This window comes from Lithobates pipiens, unplaced genomic scaffold, assembly GCF_037356315.1.
Source record: "Lithobates pipiens isolate NorthernLeopardFrog02 unplaced genomic scaffold, aLitPip1_a1.2 Scaffold_19, whole genome shotgun sequence".
NCBI classification, from domain to species: Eukaryota; Metazoa; Chordata; class Amphibia; order Anura; family Ranidae; genus Lithobates; species Lithobates pipiens.
The window spans coordinates 173749665-173770022 of record NW_027507764.1 but is presented as its reverse complement, the minus strand read 5'-3'; positions in this window follow the sequence as shown (position 1 = coordinate 173770022).

Here is a 20358-nt window from a genome sequence, read left to right as displayed (position 1 = left end):
GGTCAGCAGTGGTGCACGTCAACCCTATCTATTGTGGACCGATAGCGGTCCTTACAGAACAGCAGACTGTACCGCACTCAAGCCTATGTACCGTAGCACCCTATACCAAGTTACCAGTCCTTATAAGAACTTTTGTGGAACAAGCAGGTTGTGTGTTAGTGATTAGCAGACTGTACGTCAGTCCCTATACCGCTGAAGGACTGCTGCAGTATAGGGCAGCGGTCAGCAGTGGTGCACGTCAACCCTATCTATTGTGGACCGATAGCGGTCCTTACAGAACAGCAGACTGTACCGCACTCAAGCCTATGTACCGTAGCACCCTATACCAAGTTACCAGTCCTTATAAGAACTTTTGTGGAACAAGTGAGTTGTGAATGTTTAGCAGACTGCAGCAGAAGGGCAGCAGTCAAGTATAATATCCTTTCTATATTTGGAAGAAAGAATATTATACATGTACAAGCCTATTACTGTACCACTGATACCAGTCCTGAAAAGAACCTTTGTGGAACTAATAATAACAGCAAGTCTTTAAAATTACCCTCACTGCCTGACAACACTGCTTCCTTCCTGTCCCTATACAAATTGGCAAAAAAAGAGAACGATTAGTGGTTACTGGAACAGCTCTTTTGTGGACCTTGATAGTAACAGCTAATGATGATGATGATGATGATGATGATGAAAGACTAATCTGGCTGTCCCTGTAGCATACACCGTCCTTTCCCTTTCTCTAAACTAACAAAAGACACTCAGGCTGCTGCAAGAATCAGCAGCACAGCAAACCTATCAACACCTAACACCTATACCAGTCCTGAAAAGAACTTTTGTGTACCAAATAGCTAGTGGTTTATCTCTCCCTACTCCACACAGGAACCTGTCCCTATCGTAACAGAAGAAAGAATGTAAAATGGCCACCGGATCGGGTGTATTTATAGGTTAGGGGGAATGTACAAGTGTCCATGTGCTGTCATGTCTCAATTGGCTGTCCTGTATCACATGATAAACGTGTCACCAAAGGTTAAAGTTCTTGTATACATTAAACACGTAAGTCCGCCGCGGCGAACGACGGAAAAAGGCGTTCGAACGTGCGGACCGCGAATGTCGGAAATTCGCCGCGAAACGACCGCCGGGCGAAACGTTCGTCCATCACTAGCGGCGGGCTCCTGAAGAGCACCCGCTATGTGTTTTCAAAATTTAACTTTACCCAAACTACAGTTTGGTTTGGGTCTGTTTGCCTAAATTTGACTTCTGTGTCAGTTAGACTGGGCTGTGAGATGTTCAGCCTGGCCACAGGGGGGCACTGTCTCTGGTGGCAGGCGTGGAACTATGGTCTGGCTGGGCATTTAATTTACTCTCTCTCGGAGTCAGGTCAGTGGGAGTGGCCCCCTCGCTGTGTCCTCTAGGAGAGGGTATTTAATATGCGGACGTCACGTGGTTCGGGGGTCGGGCCAGTATGCTGTGCTGATTACATGGTCCTGGTCCTCCTGACCAGCCCCCAGGAAGGCTATGGCCTGGGGTGCAGATCCACCCGACTTTAATGCCTCGAGGCTGGCTAGCCCAAGGCAAGGGAACTAAGGAAGGATTCCAAGGTGGATGGGTGCTGTCTCCGGTTCGGGAGAGACCCATTGGACTTCGAGCATTCCAGGGGAGGACCCTTTAGAAGAACACCACGTATGGGTTGGTTTTCTTAACAAGAGCCTGGAAGGGCTGAAGCAACCGAGAGAATCCGGTCTTGTGGATATCGCCAAGCAGGCTGAAAGATCCAGGTATCCTACAAGTGTTCTACAGCTTAGTTTCCCTACGTGTTTCTGCAACAACATCAGTGATAAAGACTTTGTTCCTGAATAAACACCTGGTTGGCTGCTAGGCCTTGTGAGAGAGGGACTATCCAAACTGAGTGTTCATCCAGCTGCGAATGGCTATTCTCTAGATGCAGTCAAAGTAAGCAAGTTCTTTAACGTTTATGGACTTTGACATTGAGAGTACCTGAATTCCTTCCCAACCCTCTGATCCTAAGTTAAACACTGTTCAATGGTTTGAGTTTTTGCAAATAAAATCCATTCAAGTGGATCTATTGCCAGTCTCAAGTTACTGGGCCTCTACCACGGGACATACCCTAGACGTGGAACAAGGAGAACGAAAGGTAACGGTAAGCCCAAAAATAACCAGCAGCTCCTTCAGGGGTTAGTGCTACACTAGTTTTTATGAATACGCAGTAATTTCTCTGTACCCATCCACCTTGTTTAGAATAAACTATATCAATTTGATCCATGTGTTAGATCACGCGCCTTTTTTCTTCTTTCTTGGCCTTCTTCGGACCACCCCTGATCGGTTTAGGCAGCAGGACACACATGGCCTTTGTACAATCTGAAATTACTATCAATTTACACCAATGCCGCCTGCACAAGCTCGGGAGAATATCTTTTTTGTCCATACCTACCCCCCCATGTCATTAAACCCATTAGTGTGATATCTGTTATGCAAGCCTGATAATAGCCATTGTAAAATAGCTATGCCAACAAACCTCTAGCAGAACTTTATTGCCTTTTGTCATTTTTTTTAGCAGATAATTTAAAGAAATAAACATTACAGTCTGATTTTTTGTATCTGTCAGAACCAAAATCTACACATAATTCATATATCCTGGTATGATAGTGCTACATTCAAACCGAGCATCTATCCATAGGAAATATCAAACACCCCTTTTTTACAAGGTGCAGAAAGCTGATGGGACATGTGTCCTTATGTTCTAAGGAGGCCCTACATGTAATTTCTGATATGTATCAAATTTTGATTTTGATTTGGGGGGAGGGCGGCTGTGCTAAAAGCAGAACTTGCCTTTTTGGGTGGAGCTCCGCTTTAATATTAAAACTCCATTACATTCCCTTCTACATAATAGTGAGTGTCACATATGTACTCCTTTATCAAAACAAATGTACTTCTTCATTACGACAGATGTCTTTAATGAAACAAATTTATTTAGTAGGTACCTAGCCTTCTGATATATATTTGTTTATGTTCTATTAAAGTGTACATTTACTACCCACACCATCAAAATGTCTTTATAAGATTTCCATTTTTACAAAAATAACTGGGGGAGGTAAACTTTGATTTTTAGTATTAGTATTACTATTTGCCCGTTTTGAGGGACACATCAAAGTTAAAATAAAAAATTCCCCCAGAAAAAAAATAATATTATTAGATTATTTTCTGAAAGCTTTTACTTTTTATCTTAGATTGATTGTAATAAAATGTGCTGTACAAATTGGGACTGACATTGCTCTTTAAATTACACCAACCATGACAGCTGGGATGCTGCTCAAGTGAAAACTATCATTCAAATGTTGCATCTAGATATGATTTTGCACCTTCCAATATACCCAAGCACCCAAGATGCTGCAGGGATTTCCACTGATGATTTGATATCTTGACTTGGTGAGCGTAATGTGCTCTCTACCACCTGCCATGCTGATTGTAAGGATTCTGCTAGCAGCACAATAATAGAATCATATAAGTTGAATAACTTTGTCTTATGCAGTTTTTTAAGTCATTTGTGTTTTTTCACATTTCATAACTAAACAGAAATATGAGTCACTGTAATAATAGCTAACTGGTAAATAAAGATGAACAATAATGCTTACTGCATATAGAATAGTCTAGTGTCTAGCAAAAAATAACTTATTGTTCCATAGTTACAGGTGGTAAAAAGTGCTGGGGTGTAAAATGTAAGCATTAACGCTAACCTGTACTTTGCCCATTCACAGAACAACATCAGATTTGCTTTATTACCCTCCATCCTTAGCATAACATACTCGCCTTTTCTTCACTCCTTCACCACTCTGTTCTGCCACCAGGGGCAAAATAATTGCATGGTACTTCCAGGTATGGCAGGCCATGTTAACTCACTACCCTTTTTTCACGTGACAGTGCTGAGGCTCAGAGACTGGCCCAGCATTGCCACATGTCCCCAGGCAGTCCTTTACCCTATGTAACCCCAAACTAGAGTGCTCAAGTATTGGTACTGGTCTTCCTTTCTTCCCTCCCTGCAGCAGAATGGAATGGGGAGGGGGAGCTAAAGGAAGGTTGAATGAGAACTAATTTCCTCTTGTTGGAACCCTTTCTTAGGCCATAAAAGTGGGCCAAACTTTATATTTATACCTATAATTTTGGAATGGGATGCCCAACAAGCTCATAAAGGTGTGATGGTCAGGTGTCCACAAACATATGGCCATATTGGGTATATGCTGCTGGGTAAGGGGGGCAATAAAATTAAATCTTTTTTTACTTTGCAGGTGCAATGCACAGGTCCACTTTAAGGTTTGTACAGGAGAATGTCAAGTCATGTCATTGTCAGTACTAGAGGCCTACGTACCCATTATTGCCAAGTGCATCAAAATGTAGCACTGACACTGACCCCCGAAGGAGCGGCTGGTTTTGTTGGGCTTACCGTTACATTCTTGACCTCGTATGCGTCTAGGGGTTTCCCGAGGTAGATGGCCCAAAGAACTGCAGAGACTGACACTGGATCCACTTTTGGGATTTTTATTTGCAGAAAAGGGTAGACAAAACACAGTCTCTTGATGAAGGATAGAGGGTTTAGGTAGAAAGTTCAAGTACTCTTGGAAATGCCTAAGGTAGGAAGTCTCTCACTATAGAAATCCAGAGAATAGCCACTCACAACTGGATTCTCACAGCTACCGGATAGACCTCCTCTCACTAGGCCTAGCAGCAGATAGGGTGTTCAAATAAAACAAAGCCTCTGCCACAGACTTGCATGTAGAACGCTTGAAAAAAAAAAAAAGTCTCTGCCACAGACTTGTTGTAGAACACTGGTGAATAAAGTCTCTGCCACAGACTTGTTGTAGAACACTTGTTGTAACTGAAGGATTTAGAAAAATTTAGAGAGCTCTAATCGAGTACCAGTATCTCGCAGCCGGTCCGACGATACCATATGAGTGTAGATTCACTTGGTGTCTTTCAACTGAGCCTCCAGGCTCTTTCTGAGAAGCCAGCCTTATGCGTAGCCTTCTCCTGAAGAGTCCTCCCCTGGTTGCTTCCTCAGTTGCTGGGCCTCTCCACAGATGAGACGGCACCAGACCACCTTTGAATCCTCCTTCCAGTTACTTTGCCTCAGGCTAGCCAGCCCTGAGACTCGGAATTTGATGGATCCATACCCCAGGCCATGAGGACCATGGGGGCTGGTCAGGAGGACCAGGACCAAACAGACAGAAAGATCTTCTGGACTGGAACCCAGAAGCACATGATGTCAGTACCTTAAGTACCTTCTCCCAGAGTGCACAGCAGGATGACACTCCCACTGGGATAGTTCAGAGACAGAATGGCACTCAAAGCGCCTAGCTAAACTGCGTTCTCGCACTTGCCAAAAGTGACAGCGACACCTATGGTCAAGCAGAACCCAGTGCAATCCAGCTAGACTGGTACAGAAACCATAATTTGGTATAATTAAGTCTAAAACCAAACTGCGGTTTTAGTAATTTTGAATAGAGAACAAAACATAGCACGTGCTCTTCAGGAGCCGGCGCTACACATACTATGGCTCAGTATGCACCTTAAGGTAGTTCATTTATTATTTAATCAAGTGTCAACAGTGATCACTTGTATAAATGATATACACCTTTCTCAGTTTTACATTTCGGGCTTTATTGATCTTTGCTGCTGTGCTTTCTCTTGGTTTAGTATAGGTATACATTCTCATATCAGTTTTCTCTTTCCTTAATAACTGTCTTTAAAAAATGCCATTATCATCTACGCATTTGCCGTCCTCAGTAACGACATCAGTCATTGTCATTGGGTTAAATATGGATTTAGATAAGAAGAGCCTCTAGAGTAAGCTTTTCAAATTTTCAGTTCAGTTTGGCAACTGGCTTTGCATTGCAAAATTACAGCCTGTGAGCTTTTTACTTATCTAAGCTCTTAGATGTGGGGTTCTTCTGCTTGTTAATCAAATGTTGACCTATCTTGTGCAGAGCCGTGCTTGCGGCCTTGGTGGCATGTCATAACTATGACAAGTTTTGCCTGAGGTGCTAGAAGCTGCTGTGTAAAGATGGAAAGAAATTCTTTTTTCGGGACATTATTTTTCAATCTCTCTGCAGTTCAGTACATAATTAAAAGCTCAGCCTGTCAAAACTGAAAGTCTTGCAGACACACCAGCTTGTCTTTTGTACTGTAAGTTTGATTTCACATTTAGGGTTTTAAAGTAATCCTTAGCAAACGTTCAAGATGTAGTGAATTCTGCACATGACATGTGCCGGCTGACTGAGTTCAGTGATGGCAGCAGCAGGCAGCTTAATAAATGGGCTCTGGATGCTGAATTCTGGGAATTACAGTGTACTTATATACAGATGATAAATCATATTCGTCATAAAACATTACAAATGGCATATCTTCTGTACAGAGTATCGGCTTAATAGGTGCACTGATTCTGTGTGTTCTGCTTTTAGCTGTTTACACAAATTGTCCTTTTAGGATGTCTATGATAGAAGATAATATTTCTTAGCAGATGATTAAAGTGTAGCTACAGCTAAAACCATTTATTTTTATTTTTTGATAGAGTAGGAAGCTTTTAGAACCCCTGTCGGGTTTTTATCACCGTGTCTTCATTACTCCTGGAGAGATTAAGCCCTTCTATTGTCTTGGTGGCCATTTATAGCAGAATGCAAAATAATTTGATATCCAAAATGTTAATGGCTGTCAGAGAACAAAGGACACCGCCAAAAGGCGGTTCTCTTGAGTTCAGATATATTTTCCCTCACTCCTGTTGTGCCTAGTGAAAGTTAATATCATTAACAGGACACGGACAGATAAATAAAGAAGATGAAAGAGCTTCTAACCCAGCCATTCTCAACCAGGGTTCCTCCAGAGATGGCTAGGGTTTCCTTGAGTTGTGGCCGATTTACCTCCTGTTTGATGGTGCCTACATAGTTCTGAGCCAATTCCACTTGAAGGAGCCAGTGGTATGAAACCAATGATCTTTATTGCTCTCTGTAAGGGGCTATTCTTACACTAACCACCAAAGTAAGGGGCATTGCTCCCACTGATTCCCAATGAATGGGTTTAAGCAGGGGTTCCCTGGGACCTGAAAATAATTTTTAGGCTTCCCCTGGGCTAAAAAGGTTGAGAAAGGTTGTTCTAACCTTTCCCTTAACAAAAACAGTTTTGGCTTAAAATACACTTTAGATAACTTATTACTAGTTTTATGCAGTATGTAAGCAACTGTGTATAACTTTTCTAAACTATCAATAATAATAATGAACAAATTTGCATTAGAACATGTCACAATATTCAGCAGCAATAGCATTAAAAATTGTATATTATAAAAAACAAAGAACCTGGGAGAATGATGCCATTAGTCTCATTAAAAATGTCTTGACACCACATAGTCTTAATAAGTGGGCTGCTAAAACATCTCACCCCATGTGGGTTATATACAAATTCCACTGAAGAAGAGAGAGAGAGAAAGTGTGCAGATTGCAATGATATTAAGAAATATGTCATCAATCTGTTGCAAGCTCCACTTTGTTACCTGGTAGTACCCCTCTGTTGTCCTAGGTTTCTAACCATCTTCATGGCCCTACAACCTTTGGCTCAGGCCTTTCACTCATGCATACATGCATACATATCTTTATACCAATATCTATTGATTTTACTCTACTACTTCAGATGCCTGACAAACATACTTATGTTCACAGCCTATACTTTTTATCGATCAATGAGGACCCTAGGGATACATCACTACACCTTCGCCATGCCTGCTCTCCGTTTGGCCCTGGATGGGGTCCCATTTGATCCTGCCCCCTCAGCTCCCTGGGGAGGCATCTGCTGCCGCCGTCTCGAGGCCGCACACCTGGAGCCATGGCCAAGCTCAGTGGTAAGTATGGGGGGGCCTACAACCCCTCCTACCCTGTGCTTTTATAACGAATACTGTGCTATATTGCCAAACATATATATTTTTGTTCATCCTAGGTAAATTGTTACACACATCCACCCCTGAAGAGCGAGCTGGATCTCACGAAACTAGTCGGGTAGTATGATGCCCGTGTACTATGTACTACTTCTACATTTATGTACCAATACTCCTTGTTTATATATTTTTTATTTGGGAACCGTTGATGTTATTTATCCATGTAAACAATTGTACTTGAATAAACCATATACTATATTTACTACTGTTATGTTTACTGGCGGAAACAGTGCCCACTTCATTTAAAGTCCCAGGGCGAATCCTTTGTTGTTTGTTGCAAGCAGCAGGAGACATTTTCATAGTCCCCTCTTCCCCAGTCATCACTCGATGGGGCTGTTTCTGGCAGCTAACAGGGTGAGAGGAGCCAGCAGGGGCTCATGTGAGGCAAACAACATGTGTATACAAAGCTCGGAGCATAAAGACGACTGTCGACTAGTCTTTGTGTCCAAGGATCTTAGTGCTGGAAGTAAATAGTCAGCCGGGATAAGATGGTAGAGGGCTTCTGAGCAGAAGAGAAAATTAATTATTTACTGTGATTTATCTAAGACTTATAAAATGTCTTCTTGTACTACACTTACACATTACTCAGTGTGTACAAATTTACAGCCGATCACTAACACTCAAATTGCTCTCTAACAGATTACCTTAAAGAGGACCAGAGGACCTTCACTCCACATGCGACACCACCCCCTTGCTTTTTTTTTTTTGTTCATCCCCTCTTACCTGTTGTGCAGGGTTTTCTGAAGAAAACAATGTCGTCTGCTGAGTTAATCCAGCGCTGTCCTACTGTAATCTGGATGGGACTGGGTCCCATGCTACCATATTCCTTTTCTGGCTACAATATGTTTTTTTGAAATATGCACAAATGCAGATCAACAGGTCACCCACGCAGGGCAATCAGGTGGGAAATGTAGAATTACACAGAACATCAATAAATGTCTATTTTGTAGAGTAGGTGCAAGGAGTACCAACCCACGGCACAGTCCGTAGGTCCGCACAAATTACTGAAGTCTAAAGGCACCAGCACATATCAGGAAAGGACGAGGGTGAGAACGGGCAGTATGGAAAAAACAAAAAAGTGATAGAGAAAGAAAGAGAAGCCAAAAAGAGAAGAAAAATGGGGGGGGGGGGGGGGAGAAGGAGCAAATTGAAGAGAATGGGGGGGGGGGGGGGTTAGATTCCTACGGGCTGGGATTGCCATATCCTTTTTTTACATCACCAGGAGCTAGCTGTCTCTTTTGGGTTCTTGCAGTAGGCCCTTACTCCCTTATTGACACACCATCAGATCCATCCCAAACACTGTGTGTCCTTGCTCTTGCAGCCTCCTGGGATATGTGACAGGGATATCCCAGGAGGTTGCAGGAGAAGGACACGTCCTTCTTACCTAGAGGTGAATGGAGGCAGGGGGGCTGGCTGGATTCAAGATTTTTTTAAGAAAAGTAGACAAAAAAAACAAAAAAGTATTTATATATACTGCGGGGGGGTGGGGTTTGTGGTATTTGGGAGTAAAGGTCCACTTTAATAAATGCTCTCATGTACTTTACTACTACCTCTCCATGTCCAACCATCATGCTTATTCCCTGCTTTTCTTGGATCTAATCACGATAAGGGGCAGGTACTTTGTGAACTGATTTGCTGCTAGAGAAGCCATTCTGAAACTCTGCTTTGCACAGAGCCCACCACTCATGGTGTTTCTACCTAGGATTAACAGGCAAGCAGTGTTCTGGTCAGACCTGAAGAAGGATTGCTTCCAGTGAGCAGAACTACAATCATTTTTTTTTACATTAGGTAACATTTTAAATGAAAAATAACCACTTTAATACATCTGTTAGCATAATTGCAGGTATGTGTAATGTGAAATATGAATGTTTGGAAAGTAAAACAGTGATAATAATTTTTATTCAATAATACACATGCACACACACACCATTGTTCATGAAGTGCAAAAAGAGACAGAATTCATGGTATAAACTGTTAGTTCTATTTACTGTAGGTAACATTACAACAGTGGTTCCTGTCAACATTAACGGAGGTAAAGTAGCTGTATGGACTTTTTAGTTCTGCATAGTACATAGTTAGACAAAATAGCTAAATCTCTGCTGCTGCCAGTAAGCCTATCCAAAAACAGTGAAAACACCTGTCATACAGTGAACATCTGCCCGCCAACAGCTGGTACATCAGCCCGTCAACAGCTGGCACATCACCCCCCCCGGCATCATCAAGCACATCTGCCCGCCAACATCTGGCACATCTGCCTCCCGCCAACATCAGGCACATCTGCCGCCTGCCAACATCAGGCACATCTAGCCGCCCGCCAACATCAGGCACATCTAGCCGCCCACATCTGGCATGGCCGCCCGTCATCTGGCACATCTGTCGCCTGTCCATCTGACACATCTGCCATCCGCCATCTGACACATCTTTCCCACACCATCTGGCACATCTGCCCGCCAACATGACAAAAAGATCGTACAGCACAGAGGAGGCTCTTCAGATACTCCAGAGTATGTTGGACGAGAGTAGCAGGGAACTCTCTCCGTCAGACTCGGATAGCAATTATGAGCCAGTGGAAAGCAGTGTTATGTTCAATAATGCGTAGCTTAGTTTGTAGACTATAACTTTCACACAAACCAATGATCATACACTTATTAGGATTTTTTTACCAAAGACATGTAGCAGAAAACATTTTGGCCTAAATTTGACAAAATTTTATTTTAAAACAGAAAGTAGAATTTTTTTTTTCAAAATATTCGCTCTTTTTTCACTTATATCACAAAAAAAAAAAAATGAAGTGGTGAATAAATATCACCAAAAGAAAGCTCTATTTGTGTGAACAAAATGCTAAAAATTTAATTTGGGTACAGTGTAGCATGACTGAGTAATTGTCATTCAAAGTGTGAGAGTACTGAAAGCTGAACATTGGCCTGGGAAGGAAGGGAATGTAAGTGCCCACTATTGAGACGGTTAATAACATTTAATTAAAATATAACTTGTATCGCAACTGCACACATATTATTATTTTTTTATTTTCAATTTTTTTCCTCACGAAAGTGGAGTTACCTTTTAAATGAATTCAGACAGCAACATTCTTAATTCACTGAAAGCACACAGGAAGGAACAAAATATGTCCTCTATGAAAGCATTTTAGCAAATGTTATTGTAAAACCCTGTCTGCTTCTTTTCTGGAGATATTGAGACAGGTGATTTCAGTGTGGTTCCTAAAACCTTTTAAAACAAATATAACTTTGCCTCTACTGTAATTACATGATCCTTCCCAGTGATGTAAAAAGAAACATTGAATTTCCAGGCTTCTGACCATATTTGAAGTTCATTAAACCTAATTAACGCTGCTCTGTATGCTGTAAATCATGCAAAAACTACCTGTAAGGTGATTCCAAGCTCTCTGCAGACTTCCTGGAAGAAGAGACCAAATATTAAAGCTGGAGTATGAAGTTTCTGAGAGAACCTTTTCACAAATCTAGTAATATTGCTAGGAATAGAACCTAGATTTTTTTTGCCAATTATAAAAAATTTTTTGTAGGCTTCAGACTGAAGTGCAAAAGAACATTTTAATTAGGAAATGGTTTGTGTGTCAGTTATATAATTTTTGAAAGAACTGGAATTAGCCTTTAAGTGTGATCAGCAAAAAATTATCCAACAAAAAAAAAAAAAAAAAAAAATGTTATCCAAATGCATCTCTGTAACAGCTTGGTTAATATGTGCCACACATTTTCATGATGCCGTCTGTTAATTGCAAATACCTGTTTATGTTTTGTCTATATAATTTGGAAATGTCAAGATGGGATTTTGGCAGCTGAAGACGTTTGATGATATTTCCTATGAAGTTCTGGTATTCGCTGAAGTGCCTCGCTGAACACAACTGATACTAGTTTCTCCAGAGCAGAATTTTTAGATCAAAGGATAGGAAAGGTCAATGCAAGTACAGACGCTTTATAAAATTATAATTTATATCTGCATTCACAGTTCTAAGAAAACGATTGGATAAAATCTAAAAGATGGTCAAACTGTTCTGTCACTGCGAAAGGCAATTTTTTTCTTTAAGTGGGAAAAACTCCAAATATACTGGCAAGGACTTGGCAAAGATTACTAGTTATTGCTTAACGCGATACTCAACTCCCCCTATGCCCACACGTGTTTTTCCACTCTTGCCTGTAGTATTGCATTCTCTTCAAAACACATACTCTTCTGCATAGTGTGTCCAGTATTATCTGGCTGTTATCTCCTATGTGGGTGCCATACAGTAGATCCAACATTGCCATCTTGGTTATCTTTAGCTGGTTGCCTCTTCGAGGCACAGGCAGCGAGCTCTGTTAATGTGTAAGACGCACCCCTCTCCCACCCTCCAGTTCACTCACCCACCTCTCTGTGTTCTGATATTGCAGCCTCATGAGAAATGCGATGTAAGCATCCCAGAGGGCTGCAGGACCAGGTTCATGCCATTCTGACCTAGGCTGGAATGGCGGTAGGAGGCAGGGACAAAAATATGAAAAAAAAATACCAAAATTTTTTCAAAAGACCAGCAATTCTGCTTGAAGATGGAGTGTCAAATGGAGTGTCAAATTTGAACTCACTCCCCTTTGGGAGTTAAAGTGTTTGTTACCCCAACACTCATTTACAATCACTTTAACTTACCTGTTAAAATAGGCCTTTAAATTTTGTCTGTCTAGCAGGAAATCATTAACATAAATTATTGTGAGAAGGTAAATCAGTAAAAAAAAATTATGTCATTTGTGATCAGAACTAGTAGAGCCCATCTGCACTTTTGACAGAGCCTAGGAAACCTCACAAAAGCATTTCAGGGCTCTAATATCATACGAGACATATCCTACCCCCTCCTGCCCCGATTGCTGGATTCCACCGATGATGCCATAAGGGGGCTGGGACTACAAACAGCAATAACTTGTGTTTCCAGGAGTATTAAAGAAGATTGTTGTCCTTTGCTATTAATGTCCATCAGCTGGGAACATTTTCCTGTATTACTTAATCTATAATTAGAATACTTGAAATTCTAAGCTAAGAAATTGGACGGCCTTGTGATATTTCAAATGAACGGCATGGAGTTATTGTACTTAAAAATTGTACATTACTCAAGAAAATGTTCCTTTACCGAACCTATTATTTCAGCTTGGCTTTACGGAAAATAACAGGTGGTGGCTCAATTCCAAGCTGTATTTAAAAAGCCTATTACAATATATATATATTTTTAAATGTCCCAGCAAAAATGCCATGTTATATAGCTAAACCACCTGTCTACTGGGCACTTTTACCCCCTTCCTGCCAAGTCCAATTTTCAGCTTTTAGTGTTATCACTCTTTATAATTTTTTGAGACCGATGGAGCTTTCTTTTGGTGGTATTTTTTATTTGTTTGTATAATGTTTATTTTTATTAAAGCGGGATTCCACCCTAAAGTGGAACCTCCGCTGATCGGAACCCCCTCCCCCCTCCGGTGTCACAATTGACACCTTTCAGGGGGGGAGGGGGGTGGAGATACCTGTCAAAGACAGGTATTTTCACCCACTTCCGGACATAGACTCCCACGGGAGTCTACGCCATTTCCTGCCCTGCCGCGCTGTCTGCTGGGACACACACGGGTCCCAGTGACAGCGCGGAGATTTCCTATTGCGCGGCGAGGCTCGCGCATGCGCAGTAGGGAACCGGGAAGTGAAGCCGATTTGCTTCACTTCCTGATTCCCTCACCTAGAATGGCGGCGGCAGCAGCCAAGGCCCGAGCGGTCGATCGGCCTCGGCTGCTGGCATCGCTGGAACCCGGGACAGGTGAGTGTCCATTTATTAAAAGTCAGCAGCTGTAGTATTTATAGCTGCTGGCTTTTAATATTTTTTTTTTGGCGGAATCCCTCTTTAAATACATAAAATACAACTAAATTAGCAATGTCTCATTATTGAGGGTGTAGAATGGCAGGTTTAACCTAGGAGCATAATGTTGTATAACATCTGAGTATTATAGAAAACAGAAAAACTGGGGAGACATGAGGAAGGGAGTAGAGGGTTAGGAAGATTGGTGGGAACTTGTATCATTGCAATGCATAGGGAAAGTTCCATCCTGGTGACCACGACGGGAGCCCAGCCCATATTATTGGTCTCATTTAATATGCTGGGGCGTATCTCAGCCCAGCGGCCGCCAAGGACCCGACAGGCACCTTCCCGCCCCCCCAAGAGAGGGGCTAAAAAGCCTCCATCATACCTCCATCTAGTAGAGACACCTCCCAGGCCTCCTCTGCAGACTTCTCACCAAGGTTGTCAGGTGAATTCTCCCATCGGGTGCAACCATCAAAGTACTGTAAGAGCATTAGCAAGGAAAAAACATAACAAAAGGTTGTAAAGGATATGTTGAACCTTCGATTTGGTCTCCATTGTCTGGTATATAAACCATAGAGCGGAAAGGGAGGGTATAAGAATCCCAACTTCAGGAAGGATTTGTGAAAGGTCATGTTCAGATATGCACGTCACCATTAACAGGTATCTTCAGTTTCAGCGAGGGCTCCGCTAACTCCAACAGCACAACTTCCAGGCTAGATGGCACAGGGTCTTGGTCTTTTAGTGGTATTTAATCGCCACTGGGTTTTTTTATTTTTTGGTAAACAAACTAAAAAAGACCAACATAAAAAAAAAAAAAAAAAAGAAAACGTTTTTCTTAGTTTCTGTTATAAAATTTTGTAAATAAGTAATTTTTGCGCTCATGAGGCTGTACTGATATGTGGCACTGATGGGCACTTATGAGACTGCACTGATGGGTGGCACTGATGGGCACTTATGAGGCTGCACAGATAGGTGCCACTGATGGGCACTGATGAAGCTACACTGATAGGTGGCACTGATGTACACTGATAGGCAGCAGTGATGGGCACTGATAGGTGTGACTGATAGGCACTGATAGGGGCTGTCAGCGGGAGGAGGGGAATGCCGATAACCGGCAAATCCTGTTTACACTGTGATTAGCTGTGATTGGACACAGCTGATCACGTGGTAAAAAGCCACTGTGATTGGCTCTTTACCATGATCTGTGATCAGCTGTCTCAAGGACATAGTGATCACAGATGCCTGCGGATGCAGAGGGGGCATGCAAGCAGTGCAATCACAGGAGGATGCCATATGATGCCCTCCCAGCAATGTGCGACCGCACTGTAGCTGTCATTCTGCTATAGCCATGAAGAGGTTAAAGACAAGCTCTAGAGGTCATACTTCCAACATATGGGTTGATTTACTAAAACTGGAGAATGTGAAATCTGGTGCATGGTAGCCAATCAGCTACTAACTTAAGCTTATTAATGTAAGCTTTAACAATAAAATAACTGGAAACAAATTGGTTTCTATGCACAGCTGCATCAGATTTCCTAGTTTTATTAAATCAACCTCATAGTCTTTTTTAATGAAGGTTATATATCGTATATTGGTTTGTGCATCAGTCCCATCTAGTAGATGGTTAATGTCATGTAAGAATAACTATGTGTTGCATGGAGTACTTTGACCCTCTGCCTCTTTCTTTCCATCTAACCCTTCCACTGTGAAGGAGATTCACAGGAGGAAAAGCTATTATATTGTGGACTGTACTGTGAAAGGGAAACATTATTCTCTACTTTCTCCATTGTGACAGCAGGTGTGCTCACAGATGTCTGCCAGCATGACATACTACTGCCAGCTGATCAGACACATTGTTGTAGTGTGTTACACTTGTGTATCTGCAGCCAACTTCTCTTCTATGACATAAACGTATAGCCTGCCAGACACGTGTGTTCATCAATATTGGTATATGCAATTATCCTACAGTATGTCTTTTTTTTTTTTACTGTGATTTTGATGTTTTCTATGCATTCTCTTGTATAAATTATTTGTGCAATCTCTGATTTCACCTTAGTATTTTTTCTTAAAATGTCTATACACCATCTTACTTATTGGAGGACTGGGAGATTTTGCTGCAAGACAAACTACTCACTAACCACAAGGATATGTGTACTCAGAACAAAACACCAGGCAACATAAAATTTAAAGATGAAATGTATACAACAAAATGGGAAATTCTTGTATGTTTTTGCTATTGGATGTATCAATAAGAAAATAAAATACATTTAATAATAAGATTTACAGCACAGAAAAATACATGTATCAAACAGCTTTCTGCTTTGGTTGGTTTGAAATAACAAAGTAGCTGTTACACAGTTTCTTCCAATAAGGTTTCCCCTTATTTGACTTCCTTTGAAAGCTTAAAGTTATACTAAAGTCTCAGTTTTGTTGGTTTAAAAATAACAAACGTTCTACTTACCTGATTTGTGGTTTTGCACAGAGCAGCCCAGATCCTCCTCTTCTCGGGTCCCCCGCCAAAAACTTCTGGTCCCTCCTTCCTGCCAAGTGCACCCACAGCAAGCAGCTTGCTATGGGGGCACCTGGGCCGAGGCACTGCTCTGTGTGTCCATTCAGACATGGAGCCGTGGCTTGGATCGGTTCCTCTCTCTCCTCATTGGCTCACTGACAGCAGCCGGAACCAATGGTGCTGGGTCTCAGCCAATCAGGAAGGAGAGTCCAGGACAGCCGAGGCTCTGGTGCAACATCACTGGATCAAGATGAGGCTCAGGTAAGTATTAGGGGGGCTGCTGCACACTGAAGGTTTTTTTATCTTAATGCATAGAATGCATTAAAAAAAAAAAACCTTCTGCCTTTAGAACCACTTTAACCAGTTGCCGACCAGGCACCGCAGTTACACTGCGGCAAGTTGGTTCGGCTGCAAGAAACACCATAGGGGTACTACTGTCCCCGTGGCAATTGGATTTGTTTCAGAACTGATCAGTCTACAGGCCCAGAACTGATCAGTCTACTGTCCTCTGCCTGTGTATGTAAACACAGGCAGAGGAAGTGATGTCATTATCCCTCGTGGAGCCATTTTCAGTTCCAGTGTGAGAGGAGAAGACATCCACAGTGAGTACACCCAGCACTACACTGACACCAGTGCACGTAGGCACACTTTTAACCCCCGATTGCCCCCCCCCAAGTTAACCCTTTCACTCCCATTCATAGTATCACCAAGTGCAGTTTTCAGATTTTTCACTAGTCACTGTATTGTGGTCACTTGCGCCACTAAACAGCTTTAGGGCAGTTAGCAGTAGTTAGTGATAAGCCAAGGTAGGTTTAGGTCCCCCCCATATAGTCCCTAATAAAGGATTAACCCCTTCATCACCCCCAGTTAACCCTTTTACTCCCTGTCACAGTGGCATTAGTATAGTGTACAGTTCTTTTTTTTCTGATCACTGTGACACTAAACCGCGTTAGCACAGTTAGCAGTAGTCCCAGATAGGTTTGGGGTACCCCGCCATTTAGTCTCTAATAAATGTTTAACTTCGTGATCACCCCCAGTTAACCCTTTCACTCCCTGTCACTGTGTCATTAGTATAGTGTACAGTTCTCTTTTCTGATAACTGTATTAGTGTCACGGATGACATCAGTTAGGTGTTGGGGTTAGTTAGTGTCAGTGTCAATCCCAGACAGCGTCAGATTTTAACCCTTTGATTGCCAGTAGTGCTAACACACACGCACACACCATACACCTTCCTTACTAGAATAGTGTTTTAATGGATCAATATCTTTGATCTGATCAGATCTATACTAATAGTATAGTGGTCCCAAAAAATGCTGTTAGCAGGATCAGCCCAGACACCTGCTAGCACCTGTGTTAAGCCCCTCTGCCCAGCCCACCCAGGATCAGTAGATCACTGTCACGTTCAAAAAACAGTACACAAAACTGCACACCTGATCCCTGCTAGCACTAACAGTTATTATTTTTTTTGGAGTGATTCAAGCAGTCGCTGACAACCAGGTGCTCTTTTACCTGTGAGTCGCACTAGCTGTACCTGTAAATTTAGTGGCCAAAATGTCCAAACAGATGTACACTAGTGAAGAGGCCTACACAATACTGAGCATGACAGATGAGAGTGAAGGGGAAGCCTCACTGCCAGAATCAGGCTCAGTATACAAACCTGTAGAGAGCAACGGCACCCTGACAGCTAAGGTCAGGCGTACACGACCCTGTTCTTCTGTTGCGGAGGTGCAACAGCCACATGGTTCTCGTATGCAGAAGAGAGCCAGTACTAGAGGCGCTCAACTTTCTGATGAACTAGCAAGTGCCAGCGGCCTAGTACATCCTGGTCATAGAAAAAACAGCACTGCAGTAACACTTGATGATGTGGTGAGTCCCATAAGTGCAGTTCAAGCTAGTGTGGTGGCTAGCACAAGTAGCCCTGCAGCCACCAAGAATTTGAAGACAAACCCATAGAGCCCATAGTGCCCTTGCTGATGCATTTGCAAATCTTTTTTGTCAGCCCACCAGTTCTGCAGCGCCCGTACTTCCCCCATTCACTGACCAACCCGGAATTCAGGTGGAAACAGCGGATTTTACTTCCCTTGACTTTTACAAGCTGTTTTTCACAGAGGATCTGTACAGATCTATTGTGGGCAAAAGCAATTTATATGCTTGTTAATGTATCCAAATGTATCCCCTACCAGAGAATTTGGCTGGAAACCTATAACGGTTAACAAATTTGAGACCTTTCTGGGTCTATCCCTTCTCATGGGCATTACTAAAGAGAGTGAGTTGCAGTCATATTGGTCCACTGACCCAATTCACAATATGCCCGTGTTTTCTGCTTCCATGACCAGGACTCGATATGAGCAAATCTTGTGGTTCATGCACTTCAACAACAATGAAGTCTGTCGCCCTCAGGGTGACTCTGAATATGATTGGCTCCACAACATTCGGGCCCTCATAAATCACTTTAAGCAAAAATTTGCAGCCTTGTATATGCCCCAACAAGTTGTCTGCATTGATTCCCTAATTAAGTTTTCTGGCCGCCTTGCTTTCAAACAGTTTCTCCCCAGGAAGCGTGCAAGATTGGGGCCACAGGCTATGCATGTCATTTATGAATTCATGAGGGAAAAGACAGCAGCGTGGAGACCCGTGACTGCCCAGACTACATAGGGAGCTGTGGTAAGATTGTTTGGGACTTGGTGTCATGCTTATTCGCAAAGGCATACCATTGATACATGGACAATTATTACACGATCTAATCACCAGAGCGTCCCCCAACGGCTTGTAGATTCTTGACTTAGACAAGGGAGAGAATCTGCTTGAAGTGTAATAAATAGCTTGCAGTAAAGTGGAGGGACACACGGAATGTTTTTGTTCTGTCCTCCATTCATGCAGACATGGCAGTCCAAATTACTATAGTGACTGTTGTTGTTGAGAAGCCCCTATGTGTACACGAATATAACTTTAACATGGGAGGGGTGGACAGATGATGGCGCCGTACTTAATTGCCCATAAGGACAGACGCTGTTACAAAAAAAGTGTCTGTATAATTATTTCAATTGGCTCTGCTGAACGCATATGTGTTATACAAAGTGTCAAGAAGAACTGGATCCTTCCTAAAATTCCAGGAAGAGATCATCACAGCCCTTCTGTTGCCAGATGGAGCTGTGGTCCAACTTCCCGATCTAAATGCAGTGAGTTGGCTACAAGAGAGGCATTTTCCGGATGTCCTCTGTGGTACATCTACCTAAAGATCACCCCAAAGAATATGTAGTGTCTGTAGAAAACGTGGATATAGGTATGACACCCGCTATTATTGTCCCCCCTGTCCTGACCAACCTGGTCTCTGCATCTGTGTCTCTTTCTGTCACTACCACACACAAGTGGAGTATTAGAATAGGGTACAGCACAGCACAGTCCTAGGGCACACTTTCACACAGGGTCTCGAAGGTGTTAATGGGGGTAGTTCTGGCGCAAACTGTAGGACAAATGATGCCAGAGAACCTGAGTCTGTGTTATTGTAATGTGTGTGAATCAGGGGAGTGCACAAACCATGCAAGATGGATGGTGATATCCAGAGGTGAAGAAGAACCGGCCCATAATTCAGGCAGAGCTCTTCAGGATAGCAGAAGCATGCTCCAAAACATGTAGAAAAAGGGTAAAGAAATAAGTGTCTTCTAAGTATGAACTGTAGAAACTTTATGGTAAATAAAAATACAAATACCCACATTGAGGTTAAAAACGATCAACATGAGGAAAATCCTGAAACGGTGCATCTCCTTGCTTGCTGGTTCAACATGCTGTGTCACTCAGGAACCCATAGAAAGCCATCCGCTGGCTCTGTACACTCTGTGGCTCAGATGGTAATACAGAGGAGAGGTCTGAGGCGCTTGTGGTTGCCATCGCTCTGAGCCTGTGCACTGTCAGTGGAATGGATAGGCGTGCTCCTTTGTCAATCTGGATATACAGGATTTCAACACACTATATATAGAGTCAACCATCTTGTGGTGATAGGGGGAAATGGCAGGTGATGATGAAACACAGGTA